The sequence below is a fragment of the Apium graveolens genome, chromosome 9 (assembly GCF_009905375.1).
Source record: "Apium graveolens cultivar Ventura chromosome 9, ASM990537v1, whole genome shotgun sequence".
NCBI classification, from domain to species: Eukaryota; Viridiplantae; Streptophyta; class Magnoliopsida; order Apiales; family Apiaceae; genus Apium; species Apium graveolens.
The window spans coordinates 89,386,978-89,408,631 of record NC_133655.1 but is presented as its reverse complement, the minus strand read 5'-3'; the positions used below and the strand labels follow the sequence as shown (position 1 = coordinate 89,408,631).

Below are 21,654 nucleotides of genomic sequence, written 5' to 3'. Positions count from 1 at the left end.
CATGTCTTGCACAACAATCTCCCCTAATTTGTGAGAAGATTGCTTATCACAAATTCATGCCTATTAACAAGACTAACCCCAAACTACAATGGAAAATTAGACTAAACATAAAAATTGACACAAATACATCATTTATATATCAGGTGATTTCTTGAGTCTGAATAGTTACATGCATTAGACAAAGACTATTTTTTTCTGCTTCTTCTCTAATGAGGTCCTTTAGATATACAAGAATTTCAAGTTCCTCTATGACTGGTGTCCCTATTAGAGCTTCCACAAGTTTGAGTCTATCTTTCTTTGGATAACCATTTAACAAATCAATCTTAAATCTTGTGAATTTGCCAGCTTTGATATTTAGAAATTTTCCATCCTTAGAAATTCTACTCATCCATTTGGCCTTGAGTTCTTCTGATCTTTTAATGAACATTTCAATCTTCTCATCATAGTTCCTTATCTTCTCCTCATATTCAGTCTTATGCCTTGCTCTCCTTTCTTCCCTTACTATCACCCATTCAGCTAAAACAGATCTCCATGCTCTTGTACTAGTATCTTTATCCTTCAGCAAACTTATCACTCTCTTGATTTTTGTGGGTGAAAATTTATCCATTAAGCTGCAACCCAGAAATGTGACGGACCCATCTTTATAGTACATTCTTACTTCCCTCAATGTTATAATACAAACTCTGACTATTTCCTCAGCTAGTTGTTAGAAGTGGTCTTTATCTGAGATGCACCAATTTAGAGGTAGAAAATTACTCTGCTTGTAACAGTTCCAGAGGGCCCTTTCAGTAACTTGTACTTTTTCGGTGTGCTTAGTTTTCTTAGATTTCCTACCAACAGACTTGAAGTTAATTTTGAGTGATGACTTTACAGAAGGTAGGTTTGTGATTTTCTTGAGAAATGTTTGGCTTGAGGTGATTGGTATTTTTAGAAAGGTGTTAGCAGTTTATTTGTGTAGGAATTTGGGCTTAGAGTTTTGAGGTGGTTTGATGTTTGAGTTTGTTGGCATAGAGGGTTGAGCTTGGTTAATTTGGATTTTTAGGTTTTGTTGGTGCGGTCCTGAGCCATCTTCCTTTTTCTTCCTTCTTCTCTCACCCCCTTTCTTCTTCTCATCATCCTTTTTCTTTTCATCCTTGCTTCCAACTGCCTTGGAGGATTGACTTAGATTTGAGCCAGAAGGTTTTTAATCATCTTTCTCCTGCTCATCATCATCCAAGTTATCCTTATTGATTTGAGTTTTAGGCAAGTTGGCTTCTGGATTTCTTAGATATCTCTTCAACAACTTAATCATTTCTTCATCTTCAACAGTCTTGTTTTTCTTGGCTTTCAACTCAATCTCCAGAATCATGATTAGCTTTTTGTTGGCCATGACACATTGCTTAGGAATTTGAAAGTGTTTGAAGTGTTTGGTGGTAGGATAGATGTATGCCATCAGGGCTAACACTTTTGAGATCAAGTCAAGCATCATCAGGCCATCCATCAGGGCTAACACTTTTGAGATAAAGTCAAGCACGATTCAGATGATGCAGAACTCAATTCAGTTTGGGGGTTCTCCTACTGAAGACCCCAACATGCACATTAGGGATTTCATCGAGATATATGACACTTTCAAGTTCAATGATGTGACTGAAGATGATATCAAGCTGCGACTCTTCCCATTCTCTCTTAGGGACAAAGCTAAGTGTTGGTTACATTCTCTACCAGCAGGGTCTATCACTACTTGGGAAGATCTTGCTTAAAAGTTTCTCACTAAATTCTTCCCTATGGCGAAGACTGCTACAATCAGGAAAGCTCGTACTCAGTTTGCTCAGCAAACTGGAGAATCTCTGTGTGAGGCATGGGATCGATATAAGGAGATGCTAAGGAAGTGCCCACACCATGGCATGCCTGATTGGATTATTATTAACTGTTTCTATAATGGATTGGGTGCTACTTCTAAACCCATGCTTGATGCAGCATCAGGAAGTGCCTTGTTGGCTAAAAGCTATGATGAAGCTTATAAACTTATTGAACTGATGGCTACTAATGAGTACCAGAATCCTTCCCAGAGACCGAATCAGGGAAAGGTGGCAGGAATTCTGGAGTTGGATGCAGCAACTGTTATAGCTGCCCAACTTAAGGTTTTGACGATGAAGGTGGACACTTTGGCTAATTATGGAGTTAATTAAATCGCTAGTATCTGTGAGCTTTGTGTTGGTGCCCATGAGACTGATCAGTGCGTAATTTCTAGTGAATCAGCTCAGTTCGTGAGCAACTTTCAGCGTTCGCAGCAACCTGTGCTAGCCACTTATTATCCCAACAACCACAATCATCCTAATTTCAGTTGGAGCAACGCTCAGAATGCAGTTCAGCAGCCTTATAAGCAGTATTCAGCTAAGCAGTACAACCCCCTGGTTTTTAGCAACCACAATATGCACCAAGACAACAACTCCAGCTGTAACAAGCTAATAAAAAATCTGAATTAGAGGAGTTGAAGCTTATGTGCAAAAGTCAATCTGTTTTTATCAAGACCTTGGAAAATTAAATTGGGAAAATTGTAAATGCCTTGCTAAATCGTCAGCCCGGTATGTTACCTAGTGACACTGAAGTACCAGGAAAGAGGGAAGCTAAGGAGCAGGTAAAGGCAATAACTTTGAGGTCTGGTAATGTTACGAATCCTGAACAAACTCAAGTGTTAAATGAAGAAGCTGGGGCTGAGAAAGAAGTAGGGTAGCAGGAAGTAGAAGTGGAACCAAGAAAGACTACTGTTTAGCACACTCCTCCTGAGGGTAATACATGAGAGAAACAGATCTATCCTCCACCGCCTTTTCCTAAGCGGCTGCAGAAGAAAAAGCTGGACAAGCAATTTGAAATGTTTCTGGAGGTGTTCAAGAAATTCATATCAATATACCTTTCGTTGAGGCTCTTGAGCAGATGCGTAGTTATGCAAAGTTTATGAAAGGTATTCTCTCTCGAAAAATGAAGCTAGATGATTTAGAGACTATCGCTCTCACCGAGGAATGCAGTGTTGTGCTGCAACAGAAGTTGCCTCCGAAGTTTAAAGATCCAGGAAGTTGCACTATTCCGTGTACTATTGGAAAAGTGTCTTTTAACAGATGCTTATGTGACTTGGGAGCTAGCATCAATCTGATGTCCTTGTCAATCTTCAAGCAGTTGGACTTACCTGATCCAAAACTGACTTATATGACCTTTTCAGTTAGCCGACCGTTCTATTACATATCCGCGAGGTATTGTGGAGGATGTCTTGGTCAAGGTTGATAAACTCATCTTCCCTGCTGATTTCGTAATTCTTGATTTCGAGGAGGATAAGAAGATTCCCATAATTTTGGGAAAACCTTTCTTGGCAACTGGCCGAACCTTGATAGATGTGCAGAAGGGTGAGCCCACAATGTGCATGCTGGATCAGGATGTAACTTTTAATGTGTTGAATGCTATGAAATTTCCTACGGAAAATGAGGAGTGCTTAAAGGTGGAGTTGGTCGATTTTATGGTTACTTCAGAACTTGATCAATTGCTAAGGTTCGATGCCTTAGAAAAAGCCTTATTGGGAACTTCAGATAGTGAAGATGATGAAGGTGAAGAACAATTGCAATATTTGAATGCTTCTCCCTGGAAGAGGAAGATTGATATGCCTTTTGAATCCCTTTGAATGGAGGAATTAAACAAAGCTCCTAAACGCCTCAAACCATCTATTGAGGAAGCTCCCACTCTTGAGCTTAAGCCTTTACCTGAGCATTTGAGGTATGCATTTTTAGGTGATGCATCTACTTTGCCTGTTATTTTTGCATCTGACCTTTCAGGTAGTGACGAGGAAAAGCTTCTGAGGATTCTGAGAGAGTTCAAATCTGAAATTGGCTGGACTATAGAAGGTATCAAGGGAATTAGCCCATCTTACTGTATGCATAAAATTCTGCAAGAGGAAGGTAGCAAGCCTATGGTCGAGCAGCAAAGACGACTTAATCCAATCATGAATGAAATAGTGAAGAAGGAAATTCTTAAGTGGCTAGATGCAAGGATCATTTATCCTATATCTGACAGTTCAAGGGTAAGCCCGGTTCAATGTGTGCCAAAGAAAGGTGGAATTACTGTGGTAGAAAATGAGAAGAATAAGCTTATTCCTACACGAACAGTCACGAGGTGGAGAGTTTGCATGGACTACAGGAAGCTGAACAAAGCCACTAGGAAGGATCACTTCCCTTTGCCCTTCATTGATCAGATGCTTGACAGATTGGCCAGTCATGAGTACTACTGTCTTCTGGAAGGTTATTCGGGTTATAATCAGATTTGTATCGCTTCAGAAGATCAGGAAAAGACTACCTTCACTTGTCCATTTGGTACTTTCGCCTTCAGACGAGTTTCTTTTGGTCTATGTGGTGTACCAGCCACATTTCAGAGATGTATGATCGCCATCTTTTCTGATATGATTGGCCAGAATATGGAGGTGTTCATGGTCGACTTCTCTGTATTTGGCAATTCTTTTGATGAATGCATGCAAAATATTGGACACGTTCTCAAAAGGTGTGTTGAAACCAATCCGGTTCTCAATTGGGAGAAATGTCACTTTATGGTGCGTCAGGGCATTATTCTCGGGCACAAGGTTTCTAGTTAGGGTCTTGAGGTGGAAAAAGCCAAGGTGGGGGTCATTGAGAATCTTCCTCCACCTATTTCTGTTAAGGGAATTCACAGTTTTCTTGGTCATGCGGGTTTCTATAGGCGTTTCATCAAGGACTTCTCTCAGATTTCGAAGCCATTGTGCAGTTTGCTAGAGAAAGATGTCCCTATCAAGTTTGATGACGATACCTTGCAGCTTCTAAAACATTGAAGAAGAGTTTAATCATGGCACCAGTCATAACTGCACCTGATTGGAATGAACCTTTTGATATGATGTGCGATGCAAGTGACTATGCAGTTGGAGCAGTTCTTGGGCAGAGGAAGAACAACATATTTCATGTGGTCTACTATGCTAGCAAGACCCTAAATGGTGCTCAACTAAATTATACTACTACGGAGAAAGAACTTTTGGCTATTGTCTGTGGTTTTGAGAAATTTCGATCTTATCTACTTGGGACTAAGGTGACAGTTTTCACTGATCACACTGCAATTCGATATCTCATCTCAAAGAAGGACTTGAAGCCTAGATTGATTAGATGGGTTCTTTTGCTTCAAGAATTTGAACTAGAGATCAAGGACAAGAAGAGAACTGAAAATTAAGTCGTTGATCATCTCTCGCGTTTAGATAATTCTAATGCTACTTCATTGGGTAAGACATTGATAAATGAATCCTTTCTCGAAGAGCAGCTGTTTGGAGTGCAAGAAGAAGAACCGTGGTTTGCAAACATTGTGAACTACCTTGTGAGTAATATCATGCCTCCCAACTTATCTTATGCTCAAAGGAAGAAGTTTCTACAAGTAAAGTGGTATATGTGGGATGAGCCGTTTCTTTTTCGACAAGGAGCTGACCAAATCATCAGGAGATGTATTCCTTGCAGCGAAATGGGGGGGATCTTGCGAGATTGCCACTCAACGGCTTATGGAGGACATTATGATGGAGAAAAGACAGTAGCTCGTATTCCTCAAGCAGGTTTCTTTTTACAGACCTTGTTTAAAGATGCTCACCAGTTCGTTCTGAAATGTGATCGACGTCAACGCGTAGGTAATATGTCTAAGAGGGATGTGATGCCTCTTAATGTGCTTTTAGAGGTTGAGGTCTTCAATGTTTGGGGAATTGACTTCATGGGGCCATTTGTCTCATCTTGTAACAATCAGTATATCTTGTTGGCGGTTGATTACGTGTCGAAATGGGTTGAAGTTAAGGCGTTGCCAACGAACGATGCAAAAATGGTGCTTAATTTTCTTCACAAGCAGATATTCACAAGGTTTGGAACTCCAAGAGTCATAATCAGTGATGAGGGGTCGCATTTTTGCAATCGCAAGTTCACTGCTATGATGCGAAGGTATAATGTGAATTATCGCATTGCCACGGCTTATCATCCTCAGATAAATGGTCAAGCTGAGGTGACTAACAGAGAGATCAAGCACATTATAGAGAATGTTATGTGTCCATCGAGGAAAGATTGGTCTTTAAAGTTTGATGAAGCTGTTTGGGCGTATAGAACAACATTTAAGACTCTATTAGGAATATCTCCATTTCAGTTGGTTTATGGTAAGGGGTGTCATTTGCCTATGGAACTCGAGCATAAGGCATATTGGGATTTGAAGAAATTGAATCTTGACTTGGATGCGGCTGGAAAGAAGAGGATGCTTCAATTGAACGAACTCGATGAGTTTCGACTTCAAGCTTTTGAGAACAACAAAATATACAAGGAGAAAGTCAAGAGGTGGCATGATCGGGGTCTAGTGCTCAAATCATTTATGCCAGGGCAACAAGCTCTTTTTTTCAATTCTCGTCTCCGTCTTTTTCCTGGAAAGTTGAAGTCAAGGTAGTCAGGGTCATTCATAATCAAAACTGTGTTCCCACATGGAGCGGTGGAAATTTTTGAGAATGATCTGGGCCAATCATTCAAGGTAAATGGTCAGAGGTTGAAGCATTACTATGGTGACACGGAAAACCGCGAGGTGGTTAGTTCCGTTCTATTGTCCATTTGAGCTCAAGGTTCTACGTCGAGCTAGCGACGTAAAAGAAGCGCTTCTTGGAAGGCAACCCAAGTTTGTTGTACATTAGTAGGTAGAGGAAGCAAGAAGAAAGGAGAAAACACAAAAAAATCAGAAAAAAATAAAAAATTTAGGGCCAACTTCAGTAGCCAAGCGCGCCCGCGCCGATCCAGCGCGCGGCCGCGCTATTTTTCCAGTAACGAAGCGCGCCTGCGCTAATCTAGCGCGCGACCGCGCCGGTTTTCCAGAGAGTGAGCATGCCCGCGTTGTCCAAGCGTGTGGCCGCGCCGGGTCCCTGTTCGAAAAAAAATAATAACAACAGAGTAAAGAGAAAAATTGGGACTTTTACTCCAAAATCAATTCCAGCCTGATTTTTACTCTACCACATCCCATAATTCCCTCTCCCAATCAAAACCATTATTCCCACAATTCCCATAATTAATTCCCACTTCTATTCTATATCAAATTCTCACCTCTCCACCTATAGTATGAAAACAAATCTATCAATTATTCAAAATGTGTATTGAGAAGGTTCTGAACGCTTGTCTCGTCTTAATTTGCTAACGCTTCACTGGCTTTCAACCACAATCTCCTATTCTCCGAATATCTGCTTCCCTTTCCTACACCTTGCCTCTTCTGCTCACATATCACAAGTATCTATCAATACTCACCTTGTATGATTCTATTCGATATAAGCTTCTACCTACCCTTCGTTTTACCCAAATCTGATTTACGGATTGAAAGATACGATCAAAACAGTCATACGTTATAAACATACGCATTAAACACGTAAATCATTGCACATATAACACATAACACGTAAGGTGTTTGATGAAAATACTTTTTTAAGGAAGATTTGATATTAAATGATTTTTCAAATATTTAATAAGAATTTTTAAACATTTTACAAAATTAAATCGGGACGTTGAGTCATTTTAAAACAATAAACATGGTTCGGTTGGCCGACTCTGGCTTTAAAATATTTTTATAATAATTATCGAGCCTTGAAAATAATTTAAAATAATATTTTAAAGCTCGAAACAATTTTTCAGAATTTTTTAATATATAATTAAATCTAGTTAAACAATTAATTAATAATTAATTAATAATTAATTAAATCAATTAATCAATTAATTTTTGAATTAATTGACCAATTAACTAATTAATTATTCACTAAATTTAATTAACTAATTAATTTAGATTTATTTTTGAATTAAAAATAATTTTTGGAATTAAAATAATAATTTTTAGGATTTTTAATAATTAAAAACGAATTTAGGTAATTAAAATAAATAGAAAATATGATTTTTAAATATTTTTACAGGGGTTCGCCGGAAAACACCCCTGCCTCGCAGGAGAAGACGGTCCAGGAATGTTCAGGCCACCACCACCTCTAGAAATGATCTACTAGGAATTCATTCATATAATCAAATAACACCAATAACCCCTGGGTTGGCCGGAAATTCGTCGAGAAACTCGCCGTCTCCGGCGAGTTTTATTTGCTTCGATTTGAGCAAACCAGGAATTGTTTGTTGATGTACTATACATAAATTGATTGTAAATTCAACCAGGAACACGATGCAAACAACAAAAACATCTAATAACCCATGGGGAAGAAACCCACAAATTTCAATTGAAAATATTCATACGGGTTATAAACCCTAATTTTGAAATTCGAAATTAAAACTCAATTTTGAACATGTTATTGAACTCCAAATCAGTCATATAATATATCAAAATCATGAAGAAGAAAAGCTCTACAACATGCAATCATCAAATCATACAAACAACCTCTCGAATAAAAATTCATAATCTAAATCAAAATAATTTGAAAATAAATAAAATAAATATAAAATAAACCTTTGATTCTGCAGTAAAACCAGACTTGGAATCTGAAAGTAGGTTTCAAGGGCTTTGATTTGAGTACTCGGGCTTCTCCGAGCTTCTCCAACGGATTCCGGCAATGCCTTAAAAATAGGGTTTAATTCTCAGAAGTTTATATGAATATACTGTTTTTCTCTGTAAAATTATATAATTACTGGCTGCAAATGATTTTCTGTACAAAATAAAATACGATAAGGGCTATTTATTATTACGGAATATTGGTACCCCGTTGGATCATATCGGCTATAAAATATTACATTTATTTGAGAAAACAGATCCAAAACGGTACTGGTTTTGGGATAATTATCCAAATCTGTACATTTTGTACTGCAGTCTTGGTCTTAGCGCTTTGGTTACACGTACTACGAGATGATAATTATAATATTTTAATAAAAAGATCCCGTTTATCGAAAATACGTGTTTTATCGATTTACTGAAACAAATTTTGTATCCAAAATATTGCGCCGGGACCCGCACAGGACAAACCGTATGCCGGATCAAAAAAGTTAAAACATGAAAAATGCTTGGAATATTGCAATTAGGTTAGGAAGGAGTTCTATGAAGAGTTTCGAGTTATAAAAACGTAAAAACGGGTGAGGTCGGCTGGTTCCCGATTATACAAAATAATTTATAAATACTCGGAAAAAGAATTTATTAAGCTCATAAATCTTTTATAAAATCATAAAATAACATAAAAATTAATAGAAAACTATGACAATTATCTATACTTTATTTTGGACGTAAAAAATTAAAATACTCAAATTATATTATATTTAAACATCTAAACATATATACCACTTAACAAATAATTCACAGAATAAATACAGAACACACAGAATATTAATTTATTAGCAAAATTAATTACATGATATATCCCAGATATTACAATGATATTAGACTATATTCATTTTTGTTTTATTGTCTTGTCTTATTATCATGTAACTGGGTGATATATAAACCAAGAGTAGCAAGTAGAACAAGTAACTGAGTAAGCTTATTTTCAAGAGAAATAGATAAGGTTGTATTTGTTAAGAATTTCTCTGTAAGTTTGATTGTTTACTTGTAAGCAGTTGTGTGCCATTCAAAGCATCACAGAGTTCTCAATCTAATATATATATCTCTGATGGATAAATTTAAATCCACCAGAAAGTTTTAAAGCTTTGTGTTTTATTACTTAGTGTTTTGATTTCAATTATTCTTCTATTCTGCATTATTGCAAATCAAACACTGTTATATATATTAAGTTAGAACATCTTTAAAATCTCGAAAAAAGCCAGAATTACATTTAACCCCCCTTCTGTAATTCTTGTTGTATTGTTTGGGAATAACAATTGGTATCAAAGCAAGCTCTTGAAGTACAAAGAGTGTAAAGATCACAACAATCAACAAGATGAACAAAAAGGATGTTGGAGTTAAAATTCCATTTCTGGACAAAGACAACTATCACCATTGAAAGGTGAAAATGCACCTACATCTTCTTTCTCAAGATGAAGCTTATGTGGATTGTATTGAAAAAGGTCCTCATGTTTGCATGAGAGCTGCTACAGGTAATGAACCATCAGTTCCAAAACCTAGGCATGAATGGTCTGATCCATACACTGAGCAAGTCAGGAAAGATAAAAAGGCCATGAATATACTGTTTAATGGTGTTGATGGTGATATGTTTGACAACATCATTAACTGTAAAACATCCAAAGAGGTTTGGGACACAATACATATTATTTGTGATGGTACTGAGCAAGTAAGGGAGAACAAGATGCAACTCTTAATTCAGCAATATTAGCACTTCCACTGTGAAGAAAGTGTGTCACTCACTCATATTTTTAGTAGGTTTCAAAAACTGCTGAATGCTCTAGAACTGCATGGAAGGGTCTATTAAACAAAAGACTCTAACCTCAAGTTCCTTAGATCTCTCCCAAAGGAATGGAAGCCAATGACAGTCTCATTCAGAAATTCACAAGATTACAAGGAGTTCACCTTGGAAAGACTGTACGGCATCCTAAAAACCTATGAGCTTGAAATAAAGCAAGATGAAAAGATGAAGAAGGGAAGGAAGAAGGGAGGATTCATTGCACTAGTTGTTGAGTTAGAGAAGGAGAAAGAGATGAAGGTGAAAGCTGATGAATCTACATCAAAGGTCTGTGAAAACAAGGGTAAAGGGCTTGTAGCTGAAAATGAAGAACAGTTGAGCCAAGATGAAATGGATGCTATAGATGAGCATCTAGCATTCTTATCCAGGAGGTTTTCTAAGCTCAAATTCAAGAAGAATTTAGAGCAGCCAAGCCAAATAGAAACATGGTTGATAAGTCAAAGTTCAAGTGTTTCAAATGTGTCTTAGCAGGGCATTTTGCCAATAAGTGCAGAAAGCATGATTCTGGTAAAAAGAAGTTTGAGCCTGTTGAATATAAACAGAAATACTTTGAGTTGCTCAAACAAAAGGAAAGGCTTTCATAATTCAGGAGAATGACTGGGCTGCAGATGGATTGGATGAAGATGAAGAAATCAACTATGTCAATCTAGCCCTAATGGCCAAGTCAGATGAAACAGAGACAAGTTCATCAAGTAATCAGGTAATCACAACTAACCTAGCTCATTTTTCTAAAGCTGAGTGTAATGATGCAATAAATGACATGTCTACTGAATTATATCACCTGTGTGTTACACTCAAATCTCTCACTAAAGAAAACAATAAAATTAAAGAAAATAATGTGTTTTTTTAAGTGAAAGAAACAATGTGCTAGAGACTCAATTTATTGAGTTTGAAAATTTGAAATTAGAATGCAAGGTTGCTAAGGATGAACTTACAGAATCCTTAAAGAAAGAGGAGATTTTAAGAAAGCAACTTGAATGAGAACAGGAAGTGATTAAGGCATGAAAATCATACAGAGATGTCCATGCTCAAATCACTAAAGTTCAAGGTATAGAATCCTTTTATGATGCAGCCTGGAAAAAGAATAAAGAGAAGCTTGATTCCAACTTGGTTGAAGGACTTTCAACAAATGTGGACTCGACGGATGATGAAAATTATCCGTCGAATAATCAAAAGGACTATCCGTTGAAAGACAATGAGCCACATCCGTCGAATGTCAGTAAGCCAGTTAGAGAAGCTAAGCTAGCTAAGTTGAATGATAAGTATGGATCAGTTTCAAAAAACTGTACTCCAAGAGAATCAAGTCAAGTGAGAAAAGAAAAGAGAGTTAATGTGGGGCATCTGTCTATCAAGCACAAATTCTCAAACCCAAATCTCTCTCAAACACTTAGTTTTTATTTTCTCTTATTCAATCCCAATGGCACCGAAGAGACAAAGAACGCAAGTAGGCAACAGCACCATTGATTCTTCATCTGCAGGTGGTGTGAGGCCAAGGTTTTCTACTCCTGAGGCTGAAGAGGAGTACACGAGGCTTCTCTCGAAACCTATTTCTAAGGAGCGAGGTTTTCTTCCATAAGGGAAGGATGGTAAGCTGTTGGAGATGATTCTTGAGATGGGCTGAGTTCCTTTTTGTGAGGCTCCTGTTGTTGTGCCCATGATTGTTGTGCGGCAGTTCAATGCTAACGCGAAGGCGGAGAAGAATGGCTTCACGGTGGTTAGGGGGGTGACTATAGAGTACAATGCTGATGCGATAAGGAGGGTGATTGAGCAGCCCGCGAGGAAGCCCAGTCAAGACACTTGGAATGATAAGACTCCCGAGGACTTCAACTTGGATCTGATCGTTGAGACTCACTGGAAGTTCAAGTGGGGCACTACTGATTACTCCACGTTCCCTGTGTCGTGCATGAACAGGTTTGCACGGGCTTGGAACTCGTTTATTTGTGCTAACATCATGCCATCTTCGCATGTGCATGAGATTACTGTGGAGCGTGCTCGTCTGCTGTGGGGTATTCTTCAGGGTGATTACTTTGATTTGGGGATGGTGATTTATCAGGGGATTTTTAGATTCTTGAGAGGAGATACTATGGGTGCTATACCCTATGCGCCCGCACATGAGCAGCTGCAGCTTCCCAGTGCTCCTATTGACAGTTCTACACTATTGAGTATGCATGAGTGGGGAAGAGGTAAGCCCGATTTGAAGGGGCTTGGTTACTTTTTTGACCATCTACCAGGTGGGAGGCCTCACGATCAGATGTATGCGGGTGGAACGCAGCAAGCAAGGAATCCTGGAGAGCTCAGTTAGGAGAGGAGGTTGGTTCATCGCAGCAGCAGCAGGAGGAGGATGCAGTAGGAGTAGATGTTGGAGCTGGTTTGAGTTCGATGCAGTATAGGCGTCTAGCGAGGAGGATGGATGCGATGCACGACATCCATAGTCGATTTGCACATGATCTCACCCAGGCACTTGGGACAGCTTTTAGAGTCACAGGTGTTAACATCTAGTGGTCAGTATTTGGTGAGGACTCCGTGTATCCGCCTCCTGATACACCTGAGACTCCACCCGTTGAAAGTGATGATTCTTATTATGATTCGCAGTTGAAGGAATATGTTTTGTGTGAGTCACATTTAGTTGTATATTCATGATAGTTTAATACATATAGTTTGCATATTTTTTAATGTAGTTTTTTTATTATTGGTAGTTTTATGATATTTTGTTCATTTAGTTTCATGCATTTGCATTATAACATAATTCCTTAGATGATTTTTCCGATTAATTGGTGATTTTGATGCTAGTGTAGTGATATCATATTTAGTGATGTTAAGTCTTATTGAATTGATTTGCATGCTAGAGACAATTGTATTTCACTAAGTCTTATAGATTGTGTTGCCCAGTAAAGATACAATTGTTTAAAGGGGGTTGGATATAATTGTATAAATGTTTCGAAAAAGTAATAAAATTTAACAGCTTTTTATATTTCCGATAAAAGGTGTTACAAAATCCTCTCGAGAAATACTGATGTTCTTGAGAGCTGCTAGGTCGAATGATCCTCGAGTATATCTCACCAAGTGATGACCTAAACTGTGTTTATATACTACACAGCTACAACAGATTAATCTAAGATATGCATTATCAAAAACTAACTAAAACTGATACACATCTTAAACTAAATAGATAAAGTCCTATAACTCAAACGTAACAGATATTTGCTCCACATTATAAGGAACAAAACAAATCCTCTAATGCTGACTGTCTTCAAATACTGATGTCTTACAAATGCTGATGACATATCAAATCCTGGCGGTACATCAGATCCTGATGACACCCGAATAGCCAGATCCTGAGCTTCTTCTGATCATTGAGAATTCAATATGTAACAGGTTTCTAGAGTGCTAGATCATGATCAAGGTTTATTGGTTTGTCGAGGTTTAATCGCTTGTTTATATTTAGAATTTTGCTGGTGGGGATGATGAGAAAGATAACATGAGCATAGGGGAGATGCAGATGTTCCTACCTGGATGCTAACAAAAGAATGTTCCTACTCACATCTCCAATCAACACTATTCAAGCTAATTCATGACACCCAAACAACCATTCAGATATCTTCTAATGCCAGCACAAAGAAGCTACTCATAGCACATCTTGAAGCACTCTAGCTGCATAAAATTCAAGCCCTCCAACACAGTCAGAGTGTGGATACAATCAAGCAAGAAATTTCTGAAGTAAAGCACGATGCCATAGAAAGGTTGAACGCTAGACTTCCTGCAACCACCATGACTGAAATAGTTCAAAAGCTAAGGAAGGAGGCTGATCTCAATAGGAAAGTTGAGGCCATGGACTCAAGATTATCTGTTGTAGAGAAGTCAATGGCCAAGATACTTACCAATCAAGAAACTCAGACTCCTCTAATTCAACAGTTAGTGGCTGCTCAACTCCCTCCCACACAACTTGATGATAACAAAAAGGGGGAGAAAGGCACAAGTGAGGGGGGGAATAACTCAACATTCAAGTTAGTAAAGCAATTGTGCCAACAATTGCCTTCCCAAAGCCACCAGGTAAAGATAGCATTGATTTGATCAATGAAGCAGCAGCCACTTTGAAAGCAGCTAAGAAGAAGAAGTTTAGTGCAATAAATTGGGAAAAGATTGATGAGGATATTCAAAAGAAGTTTGGTCGAGCAAAGAAGCCAGAAAAGTCAGCCATTCATCACTCTCAAGTTAGGCAAATCTCTATGAATGATATGAGCCTGAATAATCTGGAAAGAGGCCAATCATCCTGCATCAAATCTCCAAAGGATGAACTAATTTTGAAGCAAAAGGTGAACTATCCAAAATATTCACTAAAGAACCCTTTGGACACAGTGTATGAGACACCAAATCCTGATGAGAAGAAGCTGTTGGCCAGGTCTATAGCATTCTACAAGGATCCTGCAGATTCAGTTCTAAAAAGGAGAATTACCAAGATTTTCAGAAATGGTAAGGAAATTTGTGTGGTGGCTGGACACCCTCATTTTGCTGAAGCAAAAAGGGAAGAAAAGGCAAGATTGAAGCAAGAAAAGAAGTAAGCTGCTCTAGATGCTAAAAAGCTCAAACAAAAGAAGGAAAAAGCTGCTATCTTGGCCAAGTTACAAGCTGTGAAACCCACATAACAATTTTTTGCACAACCATCTACAATTGCTGAATCTCAAGATCAAGTAATGCAAAATGAACCTCAACAGACAAAGAAGCCAAGGTACAAGCAAAGAGTCAAGAGAAAATTGGATTTCAGTGATGAGGAGATGGAAGGATACCTTCCCAAAGAGTCTACTTCTACAACAACTTAAACATCCATGCCCTTTGTGGCACATGAAGAATTCAAGATAGATCCATCCAAGAATTTTCATGGTGAACCTATCATTCCAAAGGATGAGCCAATAAACTGGGATAGTATACCAATTCCTGAACTCAATCTACCTCATTTCATGAAGCCAAAGAAAAGAGTAGTCAAGACAGTGAAGCCCTCAACTCTCAGATCCAAGTCCCTAATCAAAGCTCAAACCAAAGTCAACAAGGGAGATATTATGTACATCGGTGACATCAAGGAATTCTCTGATCTAAACCTCTATCTAGATGAACTGGAAGAAGTTAGAGGAATTGATGCTTACAGGAATCTACCTGAAAGGTTGGTATTCAAGTACAAGGGAGGAAAAGAGATACAATGGCCACTTCACAGGATCCTTCAAAAGAGCCAATCAGTGCTAATAAAGATTTATTCATCCTTCAAGAAGAACTTTGGATTCAATGTGACAGCTTGAAGACTAGTTCTAAAGAAGATTGAAGAACTGAGGAGTATTAGAGCCAATAATGCACTCCCAAAGACTCTAACTATTCCTTACACTGGAAGTAGAGTGCATCTAAGGCCCTACTGGATGATGGAATTCATGGATGATAAGGGAGTTAGAAGATTCTTCAGATTAGAGGACCAGTTGAGCATCTCTAGCAATGAGACTCTTCTGGAAATGCAAGGAATGCTAAATCTCTCAGAATCTGATGAACTTGAGTTCCACAGACAGCTCCAAAATCAGATAGAAGAAAACAACAGGAAGCTTGGGAAGAGATCCAGATCATCAAGGAAATAGATCAATCTGCTCAGACTAAAGGTGCACCTTGAAAAAGACTTTGAGCAAATCTTTGTACACTTTGCCTTGTAAATTTTTCAAGTGATTATTGCAGCACTTTTTAGTTCTATCTACTATCTTTTAAATTTGTATTTTTAGGGTGTTTTGTTATCATCAAGTTTCTCTTAATTTATAACTACAATTCCAGTAGGCATAAATTGGGGGAGATTGTTGGGAATATGTTGTGAACTTGATAATTTCATTAACAAAATACCTTAGTAGATTTAACTTAGTGAAAAATATAGCACTCGATGGATGATCAAATATAGTCCCGACAGATGACTCAATATAGTCCCGACGGATGATGATTTGACATCCATCGAGTGAGTAGCTTATGTAGCAATAAGTCATGTAGCACATTTCTGCAAACACCTTTGTATAGATTCGGTAGTAGCATATAAGTCATGTTGACTTTAATTAGATATGCAGAATAGGTTGATTAATTGTAAATATAAGATATCTTGTAATTCTGCATAAATGAAATGAAGTCAAGTGCCAAATAGCTACCCGACAGATGATCAACAAAGCTACTCGACGGATGATCAACAAAGCTACTCGACGGATGATAATCATGTACCCAATGGATGATCAATTCAAACATCCGTTGACAGTGACAACACAGTCACATGCGTCGAGTGTATGCAAAAGGAATGTGGCAGACTATTCAACTGGGTTTTTGAGTACAAAGAAGCATTGCCATTTCCATGCTATTATGAAGATATTCAAAGATGCTGGAATAGAGTAATGAAGCAGTATAGTATTAGAGTTGATAGGTTTTTTTTTATTATCTTGTCTTATTACTGTGTAATCTTGGTGATATATATAAACTAAGAGTAGCAAGTAGAACAATAACAAGACTAAGCAAGTATTTTCTCAGAGAAACAATTGTAAGTTGTATCCTGTAGCATTTCTCTGTAAGTTTAGTTGTTCATACTTGTAAGCAGCTGTGAGCTATTCAAGCTTTACAGGGTTCTCTCTCTCTCTCTCTCTCTATATATATATATATATATGGTGGATACATTCAAATCCACCAGAAAGTTTTAAAGACTTGTGTTTTTATTACTTTGTGTTTTGATTCATTTTAACTTGTTATTCTGCACTTTACAAATCAAAACACTCACATATATATATTTTGAGTTAGAACATTTTATAATTCAGAAAAAGTTTCAAGAATTCCATTCAACCCCCTTCTGTAATTCTTGTTGCATTGTTAGGGAATAACACATCCTCTTAAAGCCCTTAACCAGCAATGCGGCCATTTGTATGACATCAGAATCTTTCATGTTCTCATCAATTTCAGAATCAGTATCATCATCAGGATTTGATGATGAATCATCAGTATCTGATTCTGGAAAATTGTTCTTCTTTCTTACAGCTCCAGCACACTTTTCTCTTGAAGCTTTATCATTCACTTTCAAAGCAACGGATTTCCCTTTGTTGTTTTTCCTCTCTCTCCTTTGCTGAACTTCCAAATCATGAGTTTTCAGCATGCCATAGACTTCATCTAGAGTAGTCTGAGTCTCCCATTCTTCACTCAAGGCTCTCAAAAACTTGGTGTTGGAATCCTCTCGATCATACACCTTTTCCACCAAAGACAAATTGTTGAGCAGGGTCAGAAATCTATCATAGATGTCAGTGAGACTTTCATCAGGCTTGGCCTCAAAATGTTCATTTTCTTGAATCAGAACAGCCCTTCTGTTCTTCTTGATAACCATGGTTCCTTGACATTGAGTTTCAAGAGCATCCCAGATTTCTTTGGTAGTCTTGTAGGCTATAACCCTGTTTGACATCACAGAATCAAGACTGTTATGCAAAATGTTTCTTAACTTTGCATCCTTCAGCACATCTACTTTCTCTTCTGGTGTCCATTCTGTTTTCTCCTTCAGTTGATAATGTTCTGCAACAGTAGAAGTTGGAGGCACTAGTTTTGTTGGCATGAAGGGTCCATCATTGATTACGTCTAGATAATCTGGATCTGTAGCTTTCAGGGTCATTAGCATCTTCACCTTCCATGTTAGATATTCAGTCTTTTTCAGAATGGGAATTTTAATGCTTTCATACTTGTTCAGAGACATGTTTAGATCGTTTCTGATTGTAAATTTATCAGTGAGCTCTGATACCAATTGTTGCCCAGTAAAGATACAATTGTTTAAGGGGGTTGGATACAATTATATAAATGTTTCTAACAAGTAATAAAATATAACAACTTATATTTCTGATAAAAACTGTTACAAAATCCTCTCAAGAAATACTGATGTTCTTGAGAGCTGCTAGGTTAAATGATCCTCGAGTATATCTCACCAAGTGATGACCTAAACTGTGTTTATATACTACACAGCTACAACAGATTAATCTAAGATATGCATTATCAAAAACTAACTGAAACTGATACATATCTTAAACTAAACAGAAAAAGTTCTATAACTCAGACGTAACAGATATCTGCTCCACATTATAAGGAACAGAACAAATCCTCTAATGCTGACTGTCTTCAAATACCGATGTCATACAAATGCTGATGACATATCAAATCCTGACGGTACATCAGATCCTGATGACACCCGAACAGCCAGATCCTGAGCTTCTTCTGATCATTGAGAATTCAATATGTAACGGGTTGCTAGAGTGCTAGATCATGATCATGGTTTATTGGTTTGTCAAAGTTTAATCGCTTGTTTATATTTAGAATTTTGGATATTCTCTTAATAATAAAAGACATGGATATTTAGAAATTGGAGAAAATTGGATTTCATTGCTAGTTGCGTGGCTAGGTGTCAAATGGTTAGTAGCCGACTCATATTTATATGAGTAGTCTAGGGTTGAACGAGATGGAGTGAAATGCACTCGTTTAGAAATAAAAAAAAAGAAAAAAAAGAAAAGAAAAAAAAGAATAAGTGTTATGTATAATTGATCACGAGTGGGCTATTTAGTACTCGAGTTATTAAGTTCTTAGGGGACTTTGTGCCTAGTGACCTAAGGCTTTTATAGTCTGGGATCCGCTAACTTAACGCTCGCTACATGGGTACTATTGTACAAGTCTTTTGTGGACCTCACTCATTGCATGATCAAATAAGCATACTTGTGTTGTTTTGTTGTGAATAAAAGCATGAATCCATGTTAAACTCCGATATAAGAATTGAAGTGTTATAAGTTATTTTGAGTCTAGCTTTTATTCTATTTATAAACTTGCGATTGTTTTGATAAGTAGTGAGTGATGATTATTGATGTAGTTGCGATAGTATATCTATAAGCAGCTGCACACACGAACGTCTCTGCTTTGTAGGTTGATTTGTGAGATTTGATTGATCTTTATGTGAATAACTGTATTTGCTGAGGTGTTACTTGTTGATTGGTTTAGTTATTCTATGGGGATCGTTGCATTTATTTAGTTGCATTCATGCATTTTTATTTCTTGTACTTTGAGTCTATTTATGCTTGAAGACAAGCATTGATTCAAGTTTGGGGGGATGTTGAGTAGCATTTATGACACTTTATTACGCTCCGTAAAGCTTTGAATTGGTGTATTTGTACTCACGTTATTGGTGTTTTAATGTGTTTTCTAGTTTTTTTGTATTTCAGGCATTAATATGAGAATCGGGTGGATTAGCATTGATTTGATGCTAATATGGTGTTAGGTTGGCGTCTAAGGAATAAAGCTCGCGAAGAACGACTCAAATCTGCAAGAAAAAAAAAGAAGTCAAAGTTTTGGTAGAAGCCCAGCGCCCGAGCTGATCAAGGGCGCGGCCACGCCAGGTCGGGTTTCAAGAATCCTGTTTCGAATAGAAGACTAATTTATGGACATCTCTGCTGATTAGGACTTCTATATAAATAACATTAGGTCATTTTTAATAATATATCAAGCCAGAGACTTATCAAGGAGAGCCTTAAGAAGACCATGTTAGCACGATTCAACGAAGACGAACAAGATCTTATTTACTTTTGAATCTTTGTTCTAAGTTGTAACTTGGATGCTATTTTTCTTATTTGTGAACCTACACTTGTTTCGTACTTGGTTTTATTTATTCATTATAAAGACTACGTTTATTATACCATGCTTTCATCAGAACCCACGTTGATGATGAGTTTGATTATGGGCTAATCGTTATCGTGGGGTTCTAGAGGATTTATTTATGGATTTCTTTAGTTAAATTATTTCGATGCATTAGTATATGGTGATCGTTTGATAACCTAGTATTGTTTGTGCGTATACGTCTTATGAGCATCGCGAACTTATAAGATAGTGTGTTAATTCTTAATAAAGCGAAAGTGAATTAGTGAATTTAAGGATTCAGAACTTGCCATGCTAGCATAAGTTCATGTATTTGTTATGCATGATTCGTAGGTAATTCTAACCATCTTACTTGCCCTATGTAATCAAGATAGATAACTTGTGCTTAAACCGTTATGTTGTCAAATTCTATAGACATATAGGGTCTCAATATAATTGGTGTCTATTCATCTTATATCTACTTTGTGGATGTATGGTAGTATGTTATTTGTGCAACGAAAGTTGGCGTTAAGCAATTTCGTGTTATTTGATTAGTGTCATCACCATTACATGCTAAGGTTAAGAACAATAAGGCTATTGAGTGAAGTATTTAATGAAGTTAGAATCCCATGTTTGTCATATATATTAATTCAGTCAATCTTACTCTCTTAGTTATAATTGTTAGCTTAATTCTTAGTTATAAACAACCTCAGTTTGTTATCGTCTTAGCATTGAATAATAACCATACATTGTTGCTTAAGTTCATGAATTAATTAGTTAACCAAGCCAGTCTATGTGGGAATGAACTAGAAAAGATTCTATATTACTTGTGAACGCGCATACTTCCGTGTATTATTAGCGCGTGTTTAACTACTATCAATATATCACTCAAACTAAAGAAGTCTACATCAAAGGAGATCGGACAAAACACATTGATCCAAAATTCTTCTTCACTCATGAACTTTGACAAAAGGGAGAAATTGATATTTGTGAAATTCATTTGTGTGAAAATCCAACAGATTTGTTTACTAAAGCACTTCCTATCATCCTTCGAGAAATTGGTGAACAAGATTGGAATGCGTAAACTTCAAGATTTATGTTAAAATTAGGGGGAGACATTGTACATTTCTCAAATTAAATTATGTACAGTAAATGTACTTTTTTCCTTCACTAGGGTTTTTCCCACAGGGTTTTTCCTAGTAAGATTTTAACGAGGCATGATGTTAGTACGGGTCATTAGGGCTGCACATGGGTTGGGTTGGACGGGTTGGAGGAGATTTTACAACCTGACCCAATTAAATCGGTTTGAAATTTTTTAAAGCAACCTATAAAATATAAGTTCGTAACCCAACCCTACCCGTCGTATATCGGTTCTGGGTCAGGTTGTAAGGTAATGAAAACAACATAGGGGAGTAAATGTGTTTTTGAAAATTTTAGTGACTTTTTATTTTTCTTAAGCTTGGTGAACAAAGCAGATAAGAAATGTAACTTGTATAGATAGTATGGTTTGAATGAAATAATAAGACATGCACAGGGACACACTATCTCTCAAAACTTTACTTAATTTTATATTAAAATCAAGTATGTGTTTTGTAATAACTTTCTGAGTTCTTGTTATGTTAAGAACTCGGCTTCCCTCTTTTGACTTA

General features: G+C 37.2%; 1 non-coding gene across 1 annotated transcript; it reads right to left on the bottom strand.

Annotated features, from left to right (window-relative positions):
* Nucleotides 1–1,778: 1,778 nt before the first annotated feature.
* On the bottom strand, nucleotides 1,779–1,885 carry LOC141688276 (small nucleolar RNA R71). Its single transcript, XR_012561731.1, has one exon. It is a non-coding gene; the product is annotated as a small nucleolar RNA R71 (small nucleolar RNA).
* Nucleotides 1,886–21,654: the final 19,769 nt, after the last annotated feature.